Source organism: Solanum stenotomum, chromosome 7, assembly GCF_019186545.1.
Source record: "Solanum stenotomum isolate F172 chromosome 7, ASM1918654v1, whole genome shotgun sequence".
Lineage (NCBI taxonomy): Eukaryota > Viridiplantae > Streptophyta > Magnoliopsida > Solanales > Solanaceae > Solanum > Solanum stenotomum.
Genome location: NC_064288.1, coordinates 49,564,725 through 49,574,658, shown reverse-complemented (window position 1 = coordinate 49,574,658; position 9,934 = coordinate 49,564,725).

Genomic DNA, 9,934 nt, shown 5'->3' with positions numbered 1-9,934 from the left:
CCCCCCCCCCCCCCCGCCCCCCAAAAAAATAAATGCATATTAAAATATATAATTAAGAAAGTAATTATAGTGAAAGGTAAAAAGTTAACTAATTAAAACATAACATTTTTTGAATATATATATTATGTATAAAAAAATTCAACAACTTTTAGTACTATAAAAGTTCAACGCAACTTAGTTTATGTATGTTTTATAATGTTTTTATCCTTTGAAACTGAATACTACAACTCCTAAGTATAATTGATAAGTGATCTAGAAAAAAAATTAAACCTCTAAAATTAAGATTAAGCAGGGAAAGGGAAATAAGACTTAGGAAAAGAGAGAAGATAATACAAATACATTTCTTTAGCTGATAGCCTAATACTAAGCCACCTCCTTTTTTCTGATTAGAAACAAAAAATAACATTCTTGAGCAAATTCTAGCAGAATACATAATCTTTAATAATGATAATCAATAATCATTTTTAATTTTAAGCACCATAAGGAAAAATACTCCTTATTTTTAATAATTAGTCAAGATATTTAATTTTGATATGTTCCATTTTTCTAATCAACAAATATATAAGAAAGCACCTTTTCCTTTTTTCCAAAATTATGGTGTCGTTATTGCTGGGACTCTTCAAAATTGTCAATGGATACTCTTCAAAAGTTATATATATAATCGAAAATGAAGAATCCATACAACTTAAATAATTTATTGAATCCCTCTGACATGATTGTCTTAATTAACAGCCCAAATACAATATATAAATTTGAAACTGGAACAATTGAAAATCTAAACATATAAACTATTAAAAGATCTCATCAACATAATTGTACTTCATGATACTTTTCTGAAGATATTGGCCATATTTTTGAGAATGGAAAGCCTTCATCTCTGGATGAGTACTTTTTTTATGTCATTGATATTGACATTTCATTAGTTACAACAACAATGACAATTCAACAACAAAAGTTAGTTTCCTTCTAATTGAAAATGCAAAAAAAAAAGTAAAAGAATGAGCTATGCACATAAAAATGTTTATATGTATAGCTTCAATCAGCTGATCATCTTCCTTTGTTTTCATGTTTCTACAAAACACAAATTCTACTCACAACAGTATATGTAATGTCATTTGAATCAAGTCTTTTGGCATAGAGTTTATTAAAGTTTTTATTTGGAAAATGAAAAGTTTTGAAACTGAAGTTTTTCATCTTTAATTTAATTTTCTCCGTTATCCTTCCTATTTGTTTCTTTTTAATTTAATTTAATTATTATTATTAACTCATGAGATATAATTAGATGTAATGTAATAAATATACGTTTTAAAAAATTAATAATGAAAATAATGAGAGGATTTTTTTTTTTAAAAAAAAAGAGAAGATTAAAAATATATAATTTTGTAGGTCATAAAGAGGTGTCACAATAAATTAATATGGTTGTTAAAAAATTTAATGAAACTTAATAAATATGATACAATATAATTAATTATTTAAATAGAAAATAAGAAAAAATAGAGAAAATGTCAAAAAAATGAGAAAAAGAATAAATAGCAATGGTGGCCTTAGAGGGGTGTTACATCATCCTTATCTACATTTGGCTTTATATATAGATATAGATTTGGTGACCTTTGGGAGTGATATCTCATACTATAAATATAGATATCATTCGTCATTTGGAAGACACACTTCAATATAAGAAGTTATTTCTTCTATCTATACTTCTTGTCTTCTTCTTATTATTATATTATGTTATTTTAAGCTTTCTTTTATAGTACAAATAGATATTTTGAAAAAAATAATTCAACTCATTGATTGACAACCAAGAAAAATCTCATCAATTATTTGTGGTTACATTTAATGATATGGGTAGAACCCACTGACATATAACTTTAAGGGCTCGTTTGGTGTAGGGATAATACCAAATAGTCCCGAGATTAAATTATAGTACTGCTTATTTTGTTGTTTGGTTGGCAAGTTCGGGATAACTTATCCCGGGATTAATAATTAGTACCGGGATAAGTTATCCCGAACCTTGGGTGGTATAGTAATCCTGAGATAACTTATCCCGGGATAAAATAGGTAAATGACAAAAATGTCTCTTTCAACCCTTTTGTTATATCACTTTTTACATTAATGAAGGGCATTTTTGTAAACAAATAAATTGTTCTTAAAATTTATTATTTTGAATACAACAAACCAAACACTCAATAAAAAATAATTTCAACACAACTTATTCCATCATAACTAATCCCAACATAACTTATCCCATCATAACTCATTTTCAAACCAAACAACCCCTAAGAGACAAAAAAAAAAAATCTACAAAAAGATTCCCTTATAAATGCCAAGAAAAATCTCATCAATTATTTGTGGTTACATTTAATGATATGGGTAGAACCCACTGACATATAACTTTAAGAGAAAAAAAAAAATTACAAAAAGATTCCCTTATAAATGCCAAGAAAAATCTCATCAATTATTTGTGGTTACATTTAATGATATGGGTAGAACCCACTGACATATAACTTTAAGGGGTCGTTTGGTGTGAGGGATAATACCAAATAGTCTTGGGATTAAATTATAGTACCGCTTATTTTGTTGTTTGGTTGGCAAGTTCGGGATAATTTATCCCGGGATTAATAATTAGTACCGGGATAAGTTATCCCTCTCCTTGGGTGGTATAGTAATATCGGAATAACTTATCCCGGGATAAAATAGGTAAATGACAAAAATGTCTCTTTCAACCCTTTTGTTATATCACTTTTTACATTAATGAAGGGCATTTTTGTAAACAAATAAATTGTTCTTAAAATTTATTATTTTGAATACAACAAACCAAACACTCAATAAAAAATAATTTCAACACAACTTATTCCATCATAACTAATCCCAACATAACTTATCCCATCATAACTCATTTTCAAACCAAACAACCCCTAAGAGACAAAAAAAAAAAAATCTACAAAAAGATTCCCTTATAAATGCCAAGAAAAATCTCATCAATTATTTGTGGTTACATTTAATGATATGGGTAGAACCCACTGACATATAACTTTAAGAGAAAAAAAAAATCCACAAAAAGATTCCCTTATAAATCCCCCACCCCCCGCCCCCCCACACACACACAAAAAAAAATAAACCTTTGCTTTCAAAAGTAGAGTTTGTGTTTGGAAAATAAAAAAATTTGTGTTTGGTCATAGTTTTTCCGGCTTAATATTTATGATTTAAATATATTTCTTTTAAAATATAAATATTATTTGAACATGAAATATAATTTAAATGAGGATATATCATGAAAATTAAAATATTTAGAATTTTTTGAAAACAAAATAAATTAGAAAATGAAAAAAATGAAAGTGAAAACAAGATTTTAGGAGTTTTGTCAAATTCTGAATACAATTTTAAATTATATTTGAATTTTTCATGGTCAAACACTAATTTTAAAAGAGAAAAGGCCGTCAAAAATGCTCTTAACCTATTGGAAAAGGTTCAAAAATGTCATTCAGCCAACTATTGAATCAAAAATACTCCTTCATCTATCTATTTGTATCAAAAATATCCTCAACCTAAACTTTAAGTGTAAACTTGCCCTTCCTTTTAACAGAATCTGATGTAGCATAAATAATTTTTTATAGTTAAATATATATAATATTATTTTATTGATCCACATGTAATATTACATCCAAATTCATTCACAATTATACCATTATAACCCAAATTGTAACAAACTCAATTCCAACAGAAGCACTCTTATATAGATTAATCACTGAATACACTGACTAAGGAGAGATAAACCGAGAAAGAAGTAACCAGAAAGGGATGAGATACAAGACCATAGAAAGGAGATGAGAGGATCAGAAAGCCAAAGCTTCACATAATAGTTTTTCATAACCATTTCTTATAACTCCTAGTCCTTTTTAACAAAGTGTAAATGGGCCTGGATCCCAAATAAAACTGGACCTATTGCTTGCTTTCTGCCTAATAGCTCTTGTCAGCCCAATAACTACTTGTGTGACCTTGATATCGATATTGGGTTGGACTTGGTTCATAACACAAATCCACTTTTTAATGACCCAACAAATTAAATAGGTTTATGTTCTTTGATTTTCACCAATACCTATCTTGAATATAACAATGCCACTCACTTCTGCTGCATCGCCCACTAATTTAGTTAACGTGTTGATTAGTATGTTGCAATCCTCTTTTCTCTTTTCATTTTAAATTAAATTAAAATAATATCTTGCACATTTGGCCAAAACTAAAAATCTATATCTAATGGGGGTTTTGATTTTTGATTTGCAGATGCAAAAGATAAAATGTGTTAAGTCACCTTTCGCTTGTATTATCAAAAGCTTCTTAGAAAATGTGAGCCGTGAAAAGTACAAAACTAATCAAAATCTGCTCAACGCTTTCTGAAATAATGCATCGATGCCGGAAATGTTAAAGCTTGTTACACCCTCTAGGCATGGTGAGTATTCTACTGTTAACAAGGTCGAGGAAGCGGCGTGTCCTTGATGGTGAAGGCAGATTTTAGCTCTCACGCGTCGTCGCTCTACTCTCTCGCCGTTATCCAGTTCAACGATGGCTGAAACTGTTGCCGGCGAGCGAGAGAAAAGCGACGAGTGCCGCCAGGAAACTATCACCGAGTATGGCGAGAGTCGTTCCTTCCAATCGATGATTGACGAGATGTCGTCTGTCGATGGCGGAATGAGGCAAATGGAGAAGCTCCACAGGTTGTTTGGCTTTGTGGATTTAGAAATGGGTTTTAAGTTAATTGGTATAATTGTGAGTAAATTTGGATGTAGTTACATGTGGATCAATAAAATAATATTATAAAATATTTAATTTTAAAAAATTATTTATGCCACATCAGATTCTGTTAAAAGGAAGGTCAAGTTTACACCTAAGTTTAATGTTGAGGGTATTTTTGATCCAAATAGGTGGACGAAAGGGTATTTTTTATTGAACAACTTTCACATATAGCAAACACAAAATTCATATTTGTATGTTATAGCAAAGTTTACATAATTGCGCTCCATAACAAACATATATATGTATAATTCGCTATACATATACAAAAAAAAAAAAATAGTTGTATAATTCGTTATACATATACAAAGAAGACAGTTGTATAATTTGATATACATATACAAAATAAAGCAGTTGTATATAAAAGATCAATTGTATAATATGTGTATATAAAACGAGAAAGAGAGCAAGGCAAAAAAAACTGGATAGAGAAATATTTGTATTGTATAATTATAAGTGTATAGGACAAAGATATATGTATTTGCATGTGTATATACAATTTTCTCTCACTTTATACAAACAAAAACGCAATTTATACATTTCGTTTCTGTTTGTATAAGCGAGAGAGGCGAGGGTGGCGAGAGAGGCGAGGATGGCGAGCAAGATTTGAGAGAGTGGTGAGCGAGATCTGGGAGAGGAGAGAGAGGGGAACGAAAATATATGTATATATACAATTTCCTCTCGCTTTATACAAAATCAAACACATTTTATATATTTGTGTTTGTATAAAAGCGAGAGAGGCAAGCAAGATTGCCACCAAACGAGAGTGGCGAACGAGATTTCACCAGGGAGAGTGGCGAAAATAGCAATAGTTTGCTATAGGGTACAATTAAATCAAAGTATATTTATAGCATTTAATTTGAATTAATAGTTTGCTATTATATACAATTTTTCCTTTTTTATTCAATAGTTGGATGAAGGGCTTTTTTGAACCTTTTCCAATAGATTAAGGATATTTTTGATCATTTTCCGATTTTAAAATAAAGTGAAATAATTTTTAGAAAATAAGTAAAAATTTCTCATACCCAAAGTTTATGGTTCCTTTTAGTTGAATTAATTATTTTTGAGTGTGAGGACAAGAGATGTAATTTGGTGAATAATGCTTATTAGTTCAAAATATTTTAAACATTTTTTTGTATGATGAAATATTTTGCATTCGAAGATATTTTCAACAATGTGAGAATTAAAATAAAAGAATATGTTAAGCACTTTCTGGAATTATATTTGTACATATTACTATATATTAGAATTACTAGGATTTACTACCATTGTTCCAATTAAATCATTACAAATGTCCAATACTTACTATATAAAATATATAAGTGGGCCCCACCTCCTTCCACTTAAATAATATTTTTCAACCTTATCATGGTAAAAGTTAAATTTATTATCCTTTTCATTTAATTTTATATGATATTATTTTTTCTATAAAATTATTATATATGTTTTAATAATTTAAATTTCAAAAACATTATAATTTAACTTTAAAGATATTATTTTATCAAAATCTTGTACATTGAAATATATAGTTATGAATTTAAAATATTTTTAAAATCATATAAAAATTTCAATAACTTCTCAAATTCCATAATATAACACTTAAATACTACATATTATATATTAATTACTATACTATAAATGACTTAAATACTCCATATTATCTAATACAATAATTAACAATTATTTGACACTTTAAATTCTATCAATGCCATATAAATTAGGATAAAAAACCTAACATATAATATTTAAATATATTTAAAAATACTATAAGTAATACTATACATTACAATAATTAACAGCTTAATTATTTAAAACTTATATACAAAATTTAATTGACTCTCTAAATTCTATTGGTACCACATAAAATGGATTATATGATAAACATATATTGTTTGAAATTGACGAAAAAGAAACAATAAATTACAATAATTAATAAAAAAAATAGTCGACGAAATTGACGAAAAACAAATTATAAATTACAATAATTAACAAAATAAATCTCTCGACTCCAACAAATCTATCAATTAATGCCACATAAATTGGGACATGGCAAATAACATATATTATTAAAAAATTAGGTTCAAAATGTACTATAAAATACAATAATTAACAACTTAATATATTAAAGAGACATATAAAAAAGGGTTAATATTTGAAATTCTGCATCTGCCACATAAATTAGAACAAATAGAGTAATAAATATTATTTTCAAAATTATGTTAAAAAAAAGTACTACAAATCACAATAGCTAACAATTTAAAATATTTTTAAAATCATATAAAAATTTCAATAACTTCTCAAATTCCATAATATGACATAAATTTAAAAAAAAAATGTTATAAATCATAATAAATAGTACAATATTTTAACTACTTTAAAAGTATTATAAATTGTAATAAATAATACAACAATTTAAATTACTTATTACTTAAAATTTAACGACTTAAAAATATTTTTTTAAATGTATTAAAATTTTGGTTAATTGTCAAAACTTTACATGTGCCACATAAATTGGGACATGGAGAGTCACACATATATTTTTTTAAAAATTACATTAAAAGTATTCTATCGATTAACAACATATATTGTTTGAAATTGACGGAAAAAAAAATATAAATTACAATAATTAACAAAATAAATCTCTCGACTCCAACAAATCTATCAATTAATGCCACATAAATTGGGACATGGCAAATAACATATATTATTAAAAAATTAGGTTCAAAATGTACAATAAAATACAATAATTAACAACTTAATATATTAAAGAGATATATAAAAAATGCTTAATATTTGAAATTCTGCGTGTGCCACATAAATTAGAACAAACAGAGTAATAAATATTTTTTTCAAAATTATGTTAAAAAAAAGTACTACAAATCACAATAGCTAAAAATTTAAAATATTTTTAAAATCATATAAAAATTTCAATAACTTTTCAAATTTCATAATATGACATAAATTAAAATAATAAAAAATATATATATTGGGCACCGTGCTGGCACGGGGTCCTATATCTAGTAAGTTATATAGTTACTTTTATCTGCCATTGTAATTGAATTATTTGTGGGTACTTCTGATAATAAATGGATGGAACCCACTAACCTATAATAACAAACAAAAAAAAAATCTTATTTGAAATCATGTTCAAGCCGATAAAGATGTTTTACCTATAAATTTATGCTTCTTCTTTTTTGGAAAAAGGCATAAATTTCCCCTTAAATTTATATCGAAAAGTTAGTTACACATTTCAACTATTATGACGTCCTATTACATATTTTTACTACTAAAAAGTAAATTTATTTACCACCTACAACTGACATGCCAAAAAAAAAGAAAAAATAAAAACCACGTTAAATAAAAAATAAACTAAAAAATAAATAAATCAAAATCTTGTTTCTACCCAGTACCCACGCACCACACCTCTTCTTCTTCTTCACACTCCCCGCCTTCTTCTTCTTCATTTATTTTTTCTTTCATTATTTTCCGTATCTGATTTCCATCTATCCCACCTCACCCCCACCTCCAACAAAATCCTCCCCCCCCCACCCCAATCATATTCTATTTTAATGATAATTTAATTTCACCATTTTCATTATATATGATATTTCACTTTAATTTTTTTTATGGTTGATAAAAGTGATGATTGATTTTAAAAAATAAAATATAATGACAGATTTGTAGGTAAATATTAAATTTTGTGGTGGATCTTTATAATTTATGTGGGAACGGAGGTGATAGTGTGATTTTGATGGTGGGTTTATTATAGATGGTGAAATTTGTGGTTGGTGTGGTGTGACAGGAGCTTGCAAAGCTTAAAAAAAGGTTGCAACTTAAGAATTTTTTAAGTAATGATAATTTTGAAAGTTGCAATTTTACCTTTGTGTTCTTGAAGAGAAACACTGTTTGTTTTGTTTTTTTTTAAATCTTCTTTTCCACTTTTTCTTTGTTTTAGATTTGTTGGGAAGTTATTTTTGTGTATTATGATGGTGAACACATAACGGTTTATTTCAAGTAAATCTTGCTCAGTTATTTCATATTGTCTTGTTACACTAAAAAAAATAGAAGATTTTTATGGTGAAATATAGAGATTTGGTACAAATATGATGGCAATGTTAGTGGTCCCATGGTGGTGTTCATGGAAGAAGAAACAATTGAATGACAAGGAGAATTTTATTTAAAATCTGACATGGCATCTGATGTGGTAATGAGATTATATTAATGAGGCCCAAATGTGATATTCTTTACATTGTGAGAGTGGTACTATACATCGTAGGTAGTAAATAAATTCACTTTTTAATAGTAAAAGTATGTAATAAGTCGTCATAATAGTTGAAGCGTGTAATTGATTTTTGGGTACAAGTTTGAGGGGGGATTTATGCTTTTTCCTTTTTTTTTTTGTTGAATTATTTAGTTTTGAGTGTGAGGAAAAGAGATGTTCAAAATATTTTGATTTTTTTTTCTGTATTACCCTTCCCATCCTGATGAAATATTATGCATTTAAAGATATTTTTAACTTGAGAATTCAAATAGAATAATATGTTAAGCACTTTTTGAATAATGTTTGTCTTACTATTTCACCCTGTTTTTATGTATATTTGTACGGTTATTTTATTAATTTTTACCCCTCTCTAACTATATTTTTTTGTTGATATGCAAAGGTAACGCCATCATACGATAGGAATAAATATACATTGCATATGGGTCTTGACTCTTGAGCCATGTTAAACTTGTAAGACAAACATTGTACATTGAAATGAAAATATATAAATGAGTGAAATATCCTTCAAATTATTTACAAAATATATAATATTTAAAAGTATTTTTACATCCTTTTTATTTCCGCCTTTACCATTTTTCTTTAAGGGTGTGTTTCGTACGAAGGAATACGGTTTCTTGAAAATAATTGGATTTCTAACTTATTTTTTAATGTTTGGTTGGTAAATGAAAAATATCTTTTATTTTTTGCTTGAGACTAAAATATACTCTTTAGGAAAATAATTTCTGATCCGAAAATCAACCTCGATAATTGATCTAGGATTCGACCCCGACAACCAAACTAGGAAAGACCCTGATGGCCGTTCCAAAATAAAAATAAAAATTGATAGGGTCGCGGGGGGTGGCGATTTGGGGGGGGGGGGGG